This window comes from Bos indicus x Bos taurus, chromosome 17, assembly GCF_003369695.1.
Source record: "Bos indicus x Bos taurus breed Angus x Brahman F1 hybrid chromosome 17, Bos_hybrid_MaternalHap_v2.0, whole genome shotgun sequence".
Classification (NCBI taxonomy): domain Eukaryota; kingdom Metazoa; phylum Chordata; class Mammalia; order Artiodactyla; family Bovidae; genus Bos; species Bos indicus x Bos taurus.
The window spans coordinates 15,709,673-15,727,660 of NC_040092.1; the positions used below are offsets into that span (position 1 = coordinate 15,709,673).

General features: G+C 42.5%; 1 protein-coding gene across 1 annotated transcript in view; it reads right to left on the reverse strand.

Moving 5' to 3' along the window:
• The window catches only part of VSIG10 (V-set and immunoglobulin domain containing 10), a 73,509-nt gene that overhangs the window by 55,268 nt on the left and 253 nt on the right, over positions 1-17,988 (reverse strand). Inside the window, exon 2 of the mRNA XM_027566718.1 lies at positions 11,915-12,102. The gene's annotated coding sequence lies outside the window, so the exon portion shown is untranslated. The remainder of the gene's footprint in view (positions 1-11,914; positions 12,103-17,988) is intronic.

Consider the following 17,988-nt stretch of genomic DNA (forward strand, 5'->3'; position numbering starts at 1 on the left):
TTCCTGTCACTATATTTAGGTTCAGCTAATACCTTTTAAAGATTGCCCAGTATTCTGTAGTTATGATGATTCCATACTGTGGCTTCACCGTAATTCGGTTAATCCTCCACTCAATGGTCATTTAAATTGCTTCCTCTTTTTCATTATCACAAACTACAAAGCAATGAACACCCATGGCTTCACAGCAATGTTCAGGCTTTATGAACCTCATGAGATTTCCTGCAGGAAAAAGTCTTATAGGAGAGGTATTATTATTGGATAAAAAAGCATGAATAGTTGAAATTTTGATTGATCTTCCCAAACTGCCCATCAAAAAAGTTATACTACTCTCTACTCCTGCCAACAGTATGTTAGCTGACCATTGCCCCCCAACCCTTACTAATGATATATATATTTTTTTCTTTACTTTTTTTGGTTATGCCACACAACATGTAGGATTTTCTCTAACCAGGGATCGAACCTGTGTCCCCTGCATTGGAAGTGCACAGTCCAAATGCTGTACATTTTAGACTTCAAAGAGAAGTTACTTCAAAGCCCACTTGCAATCACACCAGATTTTGTGGTAGAAGTAGTGATATTTTGGGGTACATTGAGTTTACTGGAATATAATATTAAAATTAATTTTACCAGCTTTTTAAAAAAACCACATTTTTAAAAAGTGACTACTTGAAAAATTTTAAATTACATATGTGGCTCAACTTTTATTTCATTGGATGCTGCTGCCCTAGAGTTAACCATGATCTCTATCCTTCTTTCAAATGTCCTGTTATTGCTTTTTATAATCGATGCACATTGATATTTATCCATATATTTACCAGTGTCTTTGTTCTCCAAGTCTTCTTTTTTGTTTCTTTGTTTAGTTTTTTAAAACTTATTTTATTTTTTGGCTGCACCACATGGTATGAGGGATCTTAATTCCCTAGCCAGGAATTGAACCTGCACTCCTGAACTGGGAGTGCAGAGTCTTAACCACTGGGCCACCAGGCAAGTCCCGTTTGTTTCACTCTTACTGAAGTACAGTTTGTTCAGAATGCTGTGTTAGTTTCAGGTGTATAGCAAAGTGAATCAGTTATGCATATGCATATGTCCTCTCTTTTTCAGATTCTTTTCCCATATAGGTCATTACAAAGCACTGAGTGGAGTTCCTTCTGCTATACAGTAGGCCCTCATCAGTTATCCATTTTATATATATAGTAGTGTATATCAATCCCAATCTCCCAGTTTATCCTCCCTGTTACCCCCATCTCCATTAGTTCTTGCATCTCTTTCCTTCAGGCACATATATCTTCTCCAAAGAACCATTTTAGGGGTAGTTTTTTCAGCAAAAATATGAGCGTGGGAACCACTCTATCTTAGTCTAAAAGGTTATTGGAAGATAGTATGTGTGTGTATATACATATATATGTACATATATTTCTGTGTAAGGGGGGTTATCTAGAATTTTTGTGGGTGGAGGAGGGGTTGAGTTAGAGAGATGATGACAGCAATTGAGATGTAAAATCATAGTCAAGGGTTCTCACAGGAAACTGAGAAGAAGAATATACCATATCTTATGTAGGAGTCCAAAGTCAGTGTGTAAGGCCAAAGCAATGGCACCTCACTCCAGTACTCTTGCCTGGAAAATCCCATGGATGGAGGAGCCTGCAGGGCTGCAGTCCATGGGGTCGCTGAGGGTCGGACACGACTGAGCGACTTCACTTTCACTTTTCACTTTCATGCATTGGAGAAGGCAATGGCAACCCACTCCAGTGTTCTTGCCTGGAGAATCCCAGGGATGGGGGAGCCTGGTGGGCTGCCGTCTATGGGGTTGCACAGAGTCGGACACGACTGAAGTGACTTAGCATAGGATAGCATAGCAAGGCCAAACATGTAGCTCCCTAAACTACTTACATTATAGTCAATTTGAATTTTAAAAGTAAATTTCTTTTTTTTTTCAGCAGGGGGCTTCCCTGGTGGTCCAGTGGTTAAGAATTTGCCTTGCAATACAAGGGATACTGGTTTGATCCCTGGTCCAGAGGATCCCACATGCCGTGGAGCAACTAAGCTCATGTGCCACAGTTATTGAGCCCACACACTGTGACTACTGAAGCCCGCAGAGAGTAGCTTCTGCTCACCACAACTAGAGAAAGCCCGTGTGCAGCAATGAAGACTCACCACAGCCAAAAAATGAAATAATTTTTTTTTTAAAGTAAATTTCATTTTAAGTAAACTTAAACTCTCTTTCCTAAGTGGAAATTACAAAAGTTGTCTATGTAGATAATACATTTATTATTTCATATACATATATATTTCTGTATTTGTGACATTTGCCCTTCTAGAACTTTGACTAAGGGAAATAGCTGGGCACCCTTTGGTTATCTAATCTCTGTTCACTTGCCTTGAACTTCTGGACAAATGTTAATTAACAGCAAAACCTTCCTAATTTGAACAAGTTGGGGAAGTCAAAGCAAATGGTAGGTTAATATGTTTTAATAAATGTACAGTTGACCCTTGAACAACATACTGGTTAGGGGGGTACCAGTTCCTTCATGGTCAAGGCTAATGCTGACCACAAGCCTTACTCATACCATAAACAGTCAATGTATATTTTGTATGTGATATTTTTATTTTTAAAATTCTGTATGTTATTTATTTACATACATTTTATGCACTCATGTCTTACCTTTTTCTTAATTTTTTCTATATTTCTAGGTTATATGGTTCATGTGCCAGTTTTTTCAAATTGTCACAAATATCCAAAACATTTTTCAATATATATACTGAAAAAAACCCATGTGTAAGTGGAGCTGCACAGTTCAAATCAAGGGTCAGCTGGAGTTGCTTAATTTCTGGAGTATGCAGAAAGTTCTAGTAAGCTCATAAAATTTTAATAAGTAATGATGGAGTGTAAAAAAGTGGCCAGTATCATAAGTAATTAGTATTAGCTGTGAACTCATGCAAAAAGCTTACTAACACAGTGCTTGAAAGTTGCTCTTTTGAGCTGGTTAATAGGATCTCTGCAAAGGTGTACACTTTTACCCCCTTGCTACCTGTAGAATATATGTCTTGCTTTTGCTTTTCTGCCTCTGTTTCTCTTCTTTCTGGTATTGGCACAATTATTTTCCTTTGGAAAGCTGCCCCGCCCCAATTCTAAGCAAACAGGGTTGGAATGGAGCTATGGAGGGGATGAGGACCCAGGCTGGTCAGAGTGATAATGAGTGGGTTAAGGCGGGGCCCACAGTTGGTCTGGTTTAGTGAAAGGCAGTCCTTGTATTCCGCTGGCAACCCCTCCTCCTGCTGGAGTTGCTAACCTGAACAAATTCAGGCCTGAAGTAGCTGGTGGCTGTCATTGGTCAGCTATTGCTGCATAAGAAATCACCACAGACTTTGCAGTTTAAAATAATATTACTATATTATATATCATCTCACAATTTCTGTGCACCAGGAGCTCTGCCTCAGGGTCTTTCAAAAGACTGCAATCAATGTGTCAGACTTCCCCGGTGGTCCAGTGATTAAGACTCTATGTTCCCAATATAGGAAGCATGAGTTCAATCCCTGGTGAAGATTTGGCATAAGCTGGGGTCTCCTTGGAGAAGGAAATGGCAACCCACTCCAGTGTTCTTGCCTGGAGAATCCCATGGACGGAGAAGCCTGGTAGGCTGCAGTCCGTGGGGTCGCACAGAGTCGGACACGACTGAAACGACTTGGCGGCGGCGGCGGCGGGGTCTCCTTGTCAGGATCCCAGTCTAGCTGGGACAGAGTGCTCAAGTGTCAGGTGTGCAAGTAGCCAATTAAAGCTACAAGCTGAAAATGAAAAAGTTAAGCCTTTGATCATTTGCTTAGATGGTTTAGAGAAGAGACTGAAACTGGAGGAAGTACCTACTCTCCCCATTGAATTTTCCCCTATATACATCTCAGGGTTGAAGAGATTTTATAGCCCCTGGGACTTTCAGGGTGGGGACGGAGAGAGAGGAGGGATAGGAGTAGAAGAATACTGGGTATGAGGTCAGAGTGAGCAAGTGATGCAAGGTCATGCCCCACCCTCCCCCATAAGAAGGCCTTGGCAGAGGTGCCTGGAGAGGACCTCTGCCTAGGACCTCAGATAAAGGGACCCAGGAAGCAAGGAGCACAATACACATGAGAGTTTGACAGGTAAGAGGGGCTGAGTCCTTGAATGCAACTCCCTTAGAGACAGCAATCTGCTGCCCATGCACCAGGTCTGGTGTGGGAAGGGCAGCTTTCCTCCCAGAGGCCTGCCAGGTAAAGCCTTTGAATTGCCTATGGCCTGAGAAATTACACGTAGGTTTTTCGCTGGAAGCCAGACAGTTCATTCATCTGGAGCCTTGACTGGGGAGCAATCTGCTTCCAACCTCACCCGGTGGTTGTTGGCAGGATTCAGTTCCTGGTGGGACATTGGACTGAGGGTTTCAAGTCTTCACTGGCTGTTGGCCAAGGGCCACCCTCAGTTCCTTATCACATGAGTCTTTCTACTTGGCAGGCGATTTTATGAAATTTAACCAGAGGAGATGGCAATAGAGTCTGCACCAGTAAGAGCTAAGTCCCAGTCTTATATAACCTAATCACAGAAGTGACCTCCATTAACATGACAGCGACAGTGACAGTGTTAGTCACTCAGTCGTGTCTGACTCTTTGTGACCCCATGGACTGTAGCCCATCAGGCTCCTCTGTCCATGGGATTCTCCAGGCAAGAGTACTGGAGTGGGTTGCCATTTCCTCCAGTCTATTGATTAGAAGCAGAGAAGGCAATGGCACCCCACTCCAGTACTCTTGCCTGGAAAATCCCATGGATGGAGGGGCCTGGTGGGCTATAGTCCATAGGATCGCAGAGTCAGACAGGACTGAGTGACTTCACTTTCACTTTTCACTTTCATCCATTGGAGAAGGAAATGGCAACCCACTCCAGTGTTCTTGTCTGGAGAATCCCAGGGATGGGGGAGCCTGGTGGGCTGCCATCTCTGGGGTCGCACAGAGTCAGACACGACTGAAGTGACTTAGCAGCAGCATTGATTAGAAGCAGGTTACTCAAGGGGAAGGGATTGCACAAGGCTGTGAATACCAGGAGGTAGGGGGATCACTGGGGCTGTCTTAGAAGCAGCTGACCACAATGACTGTCTGGTAACATTAAGGGAGAGTCTACTTGGGATTGACACCAGCCCAGAGGCCAAGAAAGTTGACAAATAGAAGGGATACTTAGGGCACCATTTAAGCCTGTGGACCCAGATACTTCTGAGGTCAACTATCCATTGGCATCCTAGTACCAGAACTAATACCTTTTCTTCTTTAAGGATTCCATTTGCACTGCATTTTAGTCACTTGCAACTGAAAGAGTACTGATTAACATAAAAATAACGTGGGCAGGTTCTTTTGGTTTCTTGGGACAGAGAAGTGCTGAGGTCACCTTAAGAATAAGGTGTTTCTTTTGGTGGCAGGAATGTAAATTGAGAAATTTACTGTGGAGAACAGTGTGGTGGAGGTTCCTCAAAAAAATAAAAATAGAGTTACCACATGATCCAGCAATCCACTCCTGGGCATGTATCTGGACAAAACCATAATTTAAAAAGATGCCTGCACCTCAGTGTTCATAGTAGCACTATTCACAGTAGGCGATACATAGAAACAACCTAAATGTCCTTGGACTAATGAATGGGTAAAGATGTGGTGCATACATACAGTGCAATACCACTGGGCCATAAAGAAGAATGAAATGATGCCATTTGCAGCAACATGGATGGATTTAGAGAATATTAAGTAAGAAAAAGACAAATACCATATCTGTCACCTACATGTGGAATCTAAAATATGACACAAACTTATCTATGAAACAGAAAAAGACTCACACAGAGAACAGAATTGTGGTTGCCAAGGGGATGGGGGTGGGAGGGATGGATGGGGAGTTTGGGATTAGTAGATGCAAACTGTTATACAGAGAATGGATAAACAACAAGGTCCTAGTGTATAGCACAGGGAACTATATTCAATATCTTGTGATAAGCCATAATGGAAAAGAATATGAAAAGAATGTATATATATATATATATATATATGTAGCTGAATCACTTTGCTATATAGAAGAAATTAACACAACATTGTAAATCAACTATACTTAGTTAGACAAAATAAATTTTAAAAACCAAAATGTTTGCTGAAAGGGTGCTGGTGGTCTGGAACCCACCTGGAGCCTTTTTGTGGAGTGGTCAGCTCTGGAGAAGGGAAGCCATCTCTTCGGTACTCACTGTTCTCTGTGAATCTGCTGTTTTCCCACTATCTGTGGGCCATTTCTTCTCCATACTATTTACCCTTTTACCCACACTCCCTGTTGCCTCCGATTTCTAGCCTGCGCAAGACTCCTTTAATGGCCCCTTTGCACCATCTGTACATCTTCTCCTTTCTGCACTAGCTCCTACCAGTTACTTACACCTGCCTGTTCCTTCTCATATACTAGTGCAGATTCAAGAGGTCGAATCTGATTGGTGTGCATCACCTTTTTTGAGCCAGGCTAGTTCACAGGTGGTTTGACAGGCCTGTGCACTGCCTATCAGGTGGGGCAGGAATGGACTCATGAGGGCTTCCCAGGGGCTGTGGGCAGGCTGGGCATTCTATGGCTTCTCTTGTTTAAGGCATAAGGCAAGGGACTTCCCTGGTGGTCTAGTGGAATCTACCTGCCAAAAGCAGGGGACATGTGTTCAATCCCTGGGCAGGGAAGATCCCAAATACTGCAGAGCAACTAAGCCACAACTACTGAGCCCATGCGCCGAAACTACTGAAGCCTGCATGCCTAGAGCTTGTGTTCCGCAACAAAAGAAGCCACTGCAATGAGAAGCCCACATAACGCAACCAAGAGTAGCCCCCTCTGGCTGCAACTGGAGAAAGCCTGGTGCACAGCAACAAAGATCCAGTAAAGCCAAAAATAAATAAATAAATCTTAAAATAATAATAATAAAAATACAGATTCCTGGATACAGAGATTAGGATTTTTAAAAAAGACATAAGGCAAGCCATTTTTCATGAAGATAGTAAAGATTCCAGTTTGAATAATCACTGTCTTGATAGTTTAAGGTCTGAAAGAATGAGGCTTCACTTAGTTTTAGCATGACTTGGGAGACCTTGTTTCTATTTCTAGCTACTTTTTGATGAGCAGATCATCTGCAGTGATCAAGGACTCATTCTGTTGCAAATGAAAATCATTCAACTTAAATAGGCACACGTCCAAAATGGAATTTGCTGGCTCCTGTATCTGAAAAGTCCAAGGGTAGATCTTGTTTCATGCTTGGCTCCATCTAGGGGTCAAACAGTGTCAATGTCATCATATCATGATGACTATCTCAGAGATACTTTCCTCTGTATTGGCTCCTTTCCCAGGCAGCCTCTTTGGTCCTGGTGGGAAGATGACCACCAACATCTCTAGGCTGACATATTCTATCTTCAGCAGCACTGCTGGAAGAGAGATTCACTCTTCCCAGTGTCCTGGAACTGAGTCTCACTGGTTTGGCTTGACACACCTGTGCTTCCCTGAACCAATGGCTAGACAAGAGGGATCCAATGCTTTGGTTGGCTAGAGTTGGGTCACGTGATTATCCCTGCAGCCCCACCTAAACCACAGGAACTGAGAGTGACAGAAGGATGATTCCAAAGGAAGAGTGGGGAGATATTAATTGAAAGAGAAATGGGTGTTGGCAAAGGCAACACCAGTGTCTGTATTCCTTAATCTATTGTTGTTTCCCAGTCTCTGAAAGCACATGCCAATTGCAGAGTAACCATGTAAGCAATCTCTGAGCCTAAAAACATCTGCAGGTGACTTCTAGAATTTGCTTATATTTTTAATTGAAGTAAGATTCATGTAAAACAGCAAAATGGCTGAGGAGGCCTTACAAATAGCTGTGAAAAGAATACAAGTGAAAAGCAAAGGAGAAAAGGGAAGATATTCCCATTTGAGTGCGGAGTTCCAAAGAATAGCAAGGAGAGATAAGAAAGCCTTCCTCAGTGATCAGTGCAAATAAATAGAGAAAAACAATAGAATGGGAAAGACTAGAGATCTCTTCAACAAAATCAGAGATAGCAAGGGAACATTTCATGCAAAGATGAGCACAATAAAGGACAGAAATGGTATGGACCTAACAGAAGCAGAAGATATTAAGAAGAGGTGGTGAGAATACACAGAAAAACTACAAAAAAAGATCTTCATGACCCAGATAATCACGATGGTGTGATCACTCACCTAGAGCCAGACATCCTGGAATGTGAAGTCAACTGGGCCGTAGGAAGCATCACTACGAACAAAATAGTAGAGGTGATGGAATTCCAGTGGAGCTATTTCAAATCCTTAAAGATAATGCTGTGAAAGTGCTGCACTCAATATGCCAGCAAATTTGGAAAACTCAGCAGTGGCCACAGGACTGGAAAAGGTCAGTTTTCATTCCAATCCCAAAGAAAGGCAATGCCAAAGAATGCTCAAACTACCACACAATTGCACTAATCTCACACGCTAGTAAAGTAATGCTCAAAATTCTCCAAGCCAGGCTTCAGCAATATGTGAACCGTGAACTTCCAGATGTTCAAGCTAGTTTTAGAAAAGGCAGAGGAACCAGAGATCAAATTGCCAACATCTGCTGGATCATCAGAAAAGCAAGAGAGTTCCAGAAAATCATCTATTTCTACTTTATTGACTATGCCAAAGCCTTTGACTGTGTATGCTATGCTATGCTAAGTTGCTTCAGTCGTATCTGACTCTGTGCGACCCCATAGATGGCAGCCCACCAGGCTCCGCCATCCCTGGGATTCCCCAGGCAAGAAAACAGGAGTGGGTTGCCATTTCCTTCTCCAATGCATGAAAGTGAAAAGTGAAAGTGAAGTCGCTTCTGACTTTTAGCGACCCCATGGACTGCAGCCTACCAGGCTCCTCCGTCCATGGGATTTTCCAGGCAAGAGTACTGGAGTGGGGTGCCATTGCCTTCTCCATTTGACTGTGTGGATCACAACAAACTGTGGAAGATTCTGAAAGAAATGGGAACACCAGACCACCTGACCTGCCTCTTGAGAAACCTGTATGCAGGTTAGGAAGCAACAGTTAGAACTGGACATGGAACAACAGACTAATTCCAAATAGGACAAGGAGTATGTCAAGGCTGTATATTGTCACCCTGCTTATTTAACTTATATGCAGAGTACATCATGAGAAATGCTGGGCTGGAGGAAGCACAAGTTGGGATCAAGATTGCCGGGAGAAATATCAATAACCTCAGATATGCAGATGACACCACCCTTATGGCAGAAAGCAAAGAAGAACTAAAGAGCCTCTTGATGAAAGTGAAAGAGGAGAGTGAAAAAGTTGGCTTAAAGCTCAACATTCAGAAAACTAAGATCATGGCATCCGGTACCATCAATTAATGGCAAATAGATGGAGAAACAGTGGAAGCAGTGACAGACTTTATTTTTTTGGACTCCAAAATCACTGTAGATGGTGATTGCAGCCATGAAATTAAGACTCTTACTCCTTGGAAAAAAAGTTATGACCAACCTAGACAGCATATTTAAAAGCAGAGACATTACTTTGCCAACAAAGGTCCATCTAGTCAAAGCTATGGTTTTTCCAGTAGTCATGTATGGATGTGAGAATTGGACTGTGAAGAAAGCTGAGCACCAAAGAATTGATGCTTTTGAACTGTGGTCTTGGAGAAGACTCTTGAGTCCCTTGGACTGCAAGGAGATCCAACCTAAAGTTGGATCCTAAAGGAAATCAGTCCTGAATATTCATTAGAAGGACTGATGCTGAAGCTGAAACTCCAATACTTTGGCCACCTGATGTGAAGAGCTGACTCATTTGAAAAGACTCTGATGCTGGGAAAGATTGAAGGCAGGAGGAGAATGGGACGACAGAGGATGAGATGGTTGGATGGCATCACTGACTCAATGGACATGAGTTTGAATAAACTCCAGGAGTTGGTGATGGACAGAGAGGCGTGGTGTGCTGCAGTCCATGGGGTCACAAAGAGTCAGACACGACTGAGCAACTGAACTGAAATGAACTGAAGATTCATGTAACAAAAATTAACCATTCTTAAAGTGTGGAGTGGCTTTCCTGGTGGTCCAGTGGTTAAGACCCTGAGCTTGTGCTGCGTGGGGCTCAGGTTTGATTCCTGGGTGGGGAACTAAGATCCCACATGCCGCTTGATGTGGCCAAAAAATAAATAAAAATTAAAAAATGAATCGTGCAGTGGCATTTAATACATTCACAGTGCTGTATAACCACCACCTCTATCAGGTTTCAGAACATTTTTATCACCTCAAAATAAAACTGTAGTAGTTTCCCATTTCCTACTCCTAGGCATGGTGACCATCAGTCTGCTTTCTGTGCCTGTGGATTTACCTATTCTGGATATTTCACATAAATAGAGCCATAAAATATTTGATTTTTGTGTCTGGCTTCTTTCACTTATACCAGGGTTTTCAAGGTTCATTTACATGGTAGCATATATCAGCACTTCATTCCTTTTCGGGGGGTGGTGCTGCTGCTGCTGCTGCTGCTGCTGCTAAGTTGCTTCAGTCCTGTCCGATTCTGTGCGACCCCATAGATGGCAGCCCACCAGGCTCCCCCATCCCTGGGGTTCTTCAGGCAAGAACACTGGAGTGGGTTGCCATTTCCTTCTCCAATGCATGAAAGTGAAAGTGAAGTCACTCAGTTGTGTCTGACTCCTAGTGACCCCATGGACTGCAGCCTACAATATTCTATTGTGTTATTATATTAGACCATTGTGCAACCAACCTCTGGGACGTTTTCACCTCGCAAAACTGCAACACTATTCTCATTAAACAACTCCCTATCCCCTCCTCCCTACCTGGTTCTTGGCTACACTATTCTATTTTCCGTGTCTATGAATTGACAACACTAGATATCTCATGTAGTGGAATCATACAGTATTTGTCCTTTTGTTTCTGGCTTATTTCACTTAGCATAATGTGCTCAAGTTTCATTCATGTTGTAGCTTACGTCAGCATTTCCTTTATAAAGCTGAAGAGTATTTCATTGTATGTATACACCACATTTTGTCTATTCATTCATCTGTCGATGGACACTGGCTGCTTCTGCTTCTTGGCTATTGTGAATGAGGCTGTTGTGGACACGATTTACAAAGATCTCTCTGAGACTCTGCTTCCAGTTCCTTTGGATCTACACTCAGAAGTGGGGTTGTTGAATCATATGGTAATTCCATTTTTAATTTTCTGAAGAACTAGAATTTCCTTGTTTTTAAAATTAATTTTCTGCCTCTTTCCTGAACTATTTTATGCAGAAGGTGCCAATGGGAATGAGTGTGTTTTAAAATGTTTTGAAATTCTCGGAGAGGAAAAGCAAAAATCTCAAAAAAAAAAAACTAACAAGTGGAATGATGGAAACCAGTTGAAGGTCAATTTCTAGAACAATGTCTCAGTCCATCTCCTTGGCCAAGAGCCAGAGCCTGGACCCCTGGAGTCACAGTTCCAAGGTCACTGAAATGGCCTTGATGACAGTTTATGAACTCAAGTTTTGGCCACAGGTGGGAGATTTATCTTTGTTCAGGCCTCCCTTATGAACACTTTCTCTAGCAGAAGCACTAGAGTAAAACTGGAATGAAGCCATTCCGCTGAATAACCACATCAGTGAATTTCCTGCCCTTACTCAACAAACAAAAACAGCCTGTGGTTTTACAGGCTCATTCATTCTAGTCTACCCAGAGCAGCCCTACAAAAGCTCCTTGCCCAGACTCACAGACAATTTACAACCCGGAAAGGCAAATGTACAGAGTAGATGTGTGTCCATAAATACTAACATTGTTTTTCTTTTTAAAAATTGCTTTTTCCACCTCCTTTAAGACCTCTACTGTGACCTGAGTCAGCAATAAGTGTCAGGAGCTAAAAAAGTCCCCCAGGGCTGAGCTTTTACCTGGATTTTTAAAGCACTTCTTGGTTTCTAGACAAAAACAAGGCTTTCTGGAGGCATCTGCAAGTGTGCCTGGCTCCACCGCTCTGGCTGGCAGAAGTCCTCTCCCCACATACAAGATATGTTCTCCTTTCAGTTGGATTTCAGCCTTTGGCGAGTCCCTGAGGCTTTCTGAACATCAGTTTCCTAAACTATGGGAGGGTAAATGAGAACCAGTCTCAATATCTAACAACAAATGCATGATCAAATTATTCATGACATCATAATTGACAGTTGTTTTAAAAAACAATTTTTTCAAATGTATTTAGTAACAGAAAATATTCAACATAGAATATTAAATAAGAGATAATACAGAAGTTTGTGTTCTTATGTGGATCGAATATATTCTATATATATTGTTAAAATCATGAATATAAAACTTCATGGAGATAGAAAGGAACATTGAAAGACAAATGAGAAGGTAAAACAAAAACAAGCAAACAAAAACCATGAGAGAAGGATGTCCCCGGTAGTCCAGTGGTTAAGAATTTGCCTTGTCTGAGTCCCTTCGCTGTTCACCTGAAACTATCACAACACTGTTAATCGGCTATGCTGTGCTGCGCTGTGCTTAGTCACTCAGTCCTGTCTGCTCTTTGCAACCCCATGGGATGTAACCTGCCAGGCTGCTCTGTCCATGGGGATTCTCCAGGCAAGAATTCTGGAGTGGGTTGCCATGTCCTCCTCCAGGGGATCTTCCCGACCCAGAAATTGAACCCGGGTCTCCTGCATTGCAGGTGGATTCTTTACCAGCTGAGCTAACATAGAAGCCCATTAATCAGCTATACCCATAACACATGTATACCTGTGGCGGATTCATTTTGATATTTGGCAAAACTAATACAATTATGTAAAGTTTAAAAATAAAATTAAAAAAAAAAAAGTTCAAAAGAAAAATCTGCCTTGTAATGCAGGAGACGTGGGTTTAACCCCCCGTTGGGGCACTGGGATCCCCCATGCCACAGGGCAACTAAGCCTGAGCACCACAACTGCTGAGCAGGCCCATCCTGTGTGCCGCAACTCAGACTCAACACAGCCAAATTAAAAAAAAGAAAAGACACAACAGAATAAATCTGTTGATCATAAGGTTTCCTTTTGGCTTAAAAATCAGTCAGTCACAGAGACTTCACACAGTATGGAATATGGTATCCCAAACTTAAAATGCAAATGTTTGGCTCACTTCTATGATTTTTGTCCTTAGGAGAAAACAACCAACCAAGTAAGTGTACACGTAAAGAATATGTACATGTAAAAGAACACACATTGTGAGATGTTTCTAGAGCCTACTAGTGAGATCACCTAAAGTATTCCCAAATGGCAAATGTTGTGTTTAAACAAGGGATTGATAGACACAATAGAATCCTGTGCAGCCATTAAGAATGTTGCTGTAGTAGTTTATTCACGGACATGACAGGAGGAAGTGAAGAACAGCAAATTACACAGTAGCATGCATGTATAATTTGACCCAGTTCATATTGAATCCAAATTATCATATATGCATATTCACATTTATATACAACGAAGTCTGGAAGGAAAATCATAAGATGCTCATTGCTTTTGGTTGGTTGGATTATTAATCAATTAGTTAATTAATTTTATGTTTGTATTTATGAGTTTTATATAATGTAAAAATAGTAATAGCCTCCCATTAGGAGGTGCTCGGAGAAGGCAATGGCACCCCACTCCAGTACTCCTGCCTGGAAAATCCCATGGATGGAGGAGTCTGGTGGGCCGCAGTCCATGGGGTCGCTAAGAGTCGGACAAGACTCAGCGACTTCCCTTTCACTTTGCACTTTCATGCATTGGAGAAGGAAATGGCAACCCACTCCAGTGTTCTTGCCTGAAGAACCCCAGGGATGGGGGAGCCTGGTGGGCTGCCGTCTATGGGGTCGCACAGAGTTGGACACGACTGAAGCAACTTAGCAGCAGCAGCAGCAGCAGCAGCAGGAGGTGCTAGGTTGTGTATGAAGCATACCACCTGTGTTTCATTTAATTCTCACTATGATCATTTCAGGGGTGTTGACAAACCCATTTTAGAGATAGGAAAACTGAGGCTTAGTGAGGAAAGGTCATATTCTGTATAACTTTCTTATTGTTGCTACAACAAATTACCAGAAACTTAGTGGCTTACAGCAACATGAATTTATTATCTTACGGTTCTGGACGTCAAAAGTCTGAAATGGGTCTCACTGGGCTAAAATCAAGGTGTCAGCTGGGCTACATTCATTCTGGAGCCTCGAGAGGAATCTGGTTCCTTGCCTTTTTCAGCTTCTATAGGCTCCCTGCACTCCTTGGCTTCTGGCCCCTTCCTCCACCTGCAAAACCAGCAATGGCTGGTCAAGTTTTTCTCACGTGGAATCCCTCTCCTTCTAACAAGCCTGCCTTCTTCTCCATTTAAGGACCTTTGTGATTACATTGGGCCCACACAGATAATTGAGGGTAAACTCCTGATTTTAAGGTCAGCTGATTAACAACCTTATTTCCATCTGGTATCACAATCCCCCCTAGTCATATAAACGGAATATTTTCACAGACTCTGGGAATTAGGATGTGGCCATCTCTGAGAAGCCATTCTTCTGCCTGTTCCCCTTGCCCAAGGTTTCACAGGTACTAGGTGATGAATTAGAACTGTGAATGCATTCTGATTTCCATTCCTGTGCCCTTAGATTATGTTATTTGGCTGATTAACTGTGTATCAGTGGTTGTGGTTTAGCCACTAAGTCGTGTCTGACTCCAGCAATCCCATGGACTGTAGCCCACCAGGCTCCTCTTTCCAAGGGATTTTCCAGGCAAGCATACTGGTGTGGGTTGCCATTTCCTTCTCCAGGTGATCTTCCCAGCCTAGGGATCGAACCTGAGTCTTCTGCATTTTAGGCAGATTCTTTACCACTGAGCCTTCAGAGAAGCCCACTTGTATATTAAAGATGGTTAAAATTTTTTTATATGTTAAAAAAAAATAAAAGGACTTTCCTTTCGCTGTCCTTTCAGCTTTTTTTGCTATGTCATCCATCTGCCCCTACCTAAATCTCCCATTCTAGCAAAACCAGTCTGCTCACTGGTCCAAGCCCAGCATCCTCAAACACACCCCAAGCTTGCTTCCACTGCAGGTGGTCCTCATACTGTCTCTTAAACTTGGGAGTGTCACTCTTGGTCATCTGAGAAGCTGATGACAAGATGGGATTCAATGTGCAAGGAATTTATTAGGAGATATGACTGAGAAAAAAAGGGGAGAGAACCTGAGTGAGGGAAGGTAGTAACCTAGCCTGAGGTGCAGTTCCAAGGAAACAGGCAAGCTGGTTCTGACCACAGAGAAGCCCTGAGCCTCCCAGCTGTGGCAGCTTAACCCTGCCAAGTTTGGTCATGGGCTGGGGGCAGTCTGCCAAAGCATAGTCTTGGCCTCAAAGCAGAGACCAGCAGTGAGGGCCCTGGCCAACTTCTCTCCCTGCAGTCAGAGGTGTGAGAGTTGCATTCTCATGGCAGCCGGGCAGGGTCGTAATGGTGATTTACTGTATAAACCTTCACCAGTGGAAAGTTATCTGGAGTCAAAGACCATGCTTGCCTCATCTACTGCCAGCACTTCCAGCTAAAGCATGCTTAAGGACTTTGTGTCCATCTGACACTGGGGGCCAGGTGGGCTTTCAACCTGCTTTGTCACTTCTACTTCTCCAAGTCTCAGTTTGTCTATGAAACGGGTGAAGAGCACTGCCTCACACACTGGATTGGTGTGAGGCTGAAATGAAACTCTGAGCATCAGGGTCTTTGGGCAAGGCCTCGCATGGGGAAGTGATAACCATGAGGTGACGGAAGTTGTTCTCACTGGAGCACACTGACTTGCACGCAGTGCTTAGTAATGATAATTGTTGTTACTGGGGTATACCTACAGTGGATGCTTGGTAAATGTTAGTCATTCTTGGAATGAACTGACCTATAGGGAGCATGCACTTGGTAATGGCAGCAGTCCTTATGGGAACAGGCTGATCTGCACACAATGGATGGTAGTAAATATAGTTTGGCTGGTTCCAACTTCCCTGATAGCTCAGTTGGTAAAGAATCTGCCTGCAATGCAGGAGACCCTGGTTTGATTCCTGGGTATAGAATATCCTCTGGAGAAGGGATAGGCTACCCACTGCAGAATTGTTGGGCTTCCCTTGTAGCTCAGCTGGTAAAGAATCTGCCCACAATGCGAAAGACCTGGGTTCAATTCCTGGGTTGGGAAGATCCCCTGGAAAAGGGAAAGGCTACCCACTCCAGTACTCTGGCCTGGAGAATTGAAGGAATGTACAGTGCATGGGATAACAAAGAGTAGGGCACAACTGAGTGACTTTCACTTTCAACTATTGTTTTAATGGAAGTGGTTCTAGTTCTCTCTCTCACACACACATTCATTTCAGTTTGTAAAATGAAAAAACAACCAAAAAAGCACAAATGTCCAACATAAAGAAGTGAATAAATTGTGGTGCATCTAAACCATTAAAGTAATGAAGTTTTAAAAAAATTTTTTTCAGGGTGTGGATCATTTTTAAAGTCTTTACTGAATTTGTCACAATATTGTTTCTGTTTTATGTTTTGGTTGTTTGGCTGCTAGGCATGTGGGATCTTATTTCCCCAATCATCAGGAACTGAACCCACACCTCTTGCATTTGGGGAGAAGCCTTAACCAATGGACTTAGAGGGAAGTATCATGAAGATCTATTTTTAAAACAAATATTCTACAATGGTAAAGTAAATGTAATTGTTTTGGTGAACAAACGAACAAAATTATTTCTATTCATAATTTTAAAATTGGAAAGATATGTCCCAAATTGTTACCAATGTTTATGTCTAAATAGTGGAATAGAAGCAATTCTTAATTATTTCTTTGGATTTTTTTAATCTTAATTTTCTACAAAGCACTTGTATTATTTCCTAGTAGTAACTAAAAAACAACAAACAACTTGGGGGGAGGGTAGTGATCAATGTCAAAAATTGTCCTATGGTCTCTTCAGTCGTGTCCCACAATTAGCAACCCACGGACAGTAGCCTGCCAGGTTCCTCTATCCATGGGATTCTCCAGGCAGGAATACTGGAGTGAGTCGCCATGCCCTCCTCAAGGGATTGAATCCAGGTTTCCTGAATTACAAATGGATTCTATAACGTCTGAGTCACCAGGGAAGCCTTAAGGTCACATTAGGTAAGGACTAGTAAATAGTGCCCATCATATTTAGCAAAAATAAAGCTGGTGGCCACAACGAAAGCAGTTTTGAGGCAGAGTCACTCGTCAACAAAGGAGGAATAGTAACTATGGTTTGTTGACTAAAACAAAAATGCACAGCATAGCTCTGAGGAACTGCTTGGAAGAGGAAGGGGGAGAAGCCAGTACATATGTAATTTTGGCTAAAGGGGTATGTGCGATCAAGCTTAAGTCTTAGTATAAGGTTGCTTCTAGGAGCAAATAGTTCATGATTTTAGCGCTTTTTAAAAGAAGTATGGAAAGATGCAAGAATCTGGATTAATTTAAAAAAATTCTTAGAATATATCTAATTATCTAATAGTTTTGCCTTTTCTTCCCCAAAGCACAAAGTGCCTCGTTCTGTCCCGAATACCTCTCAGGGTACCTATATTGTAAATCGGGGACTGCAGTGGCTGACTTCATTCTTTTAAAACCGGATGGTAGCAACTATACTCCAATAAAAATTAATTAAAAAAACACACACACACTAGATGGTGAGCAACATTCCTCGTTTCACAAGTTAAAAAATAATTTCTCAAAAAAAAAAATTTTCCCCCAAATCTTGGCAAGACCAAGTGCGGATAGGAGAATCAAACGCTATGTGCAAATATTCTTGCCAGTTGAGAAAAGCGCAGACAGAAAGAAAGTGAAGTCGCTCAGTCGTGTCCGACTCTTTGCGACCCCATGGACTGTAGCCTACCAGGCTCCTCAGTCCATGGAATTTTCCAGGCAAGAGTACTGGAGTGGGTGGCCATTTCCTTCTCCAGGGGATCTTCCCGACCCAGGAATCAAACCCGGGTCTCCCGCATTGGAGGCAGATGCAAGAGGGGAT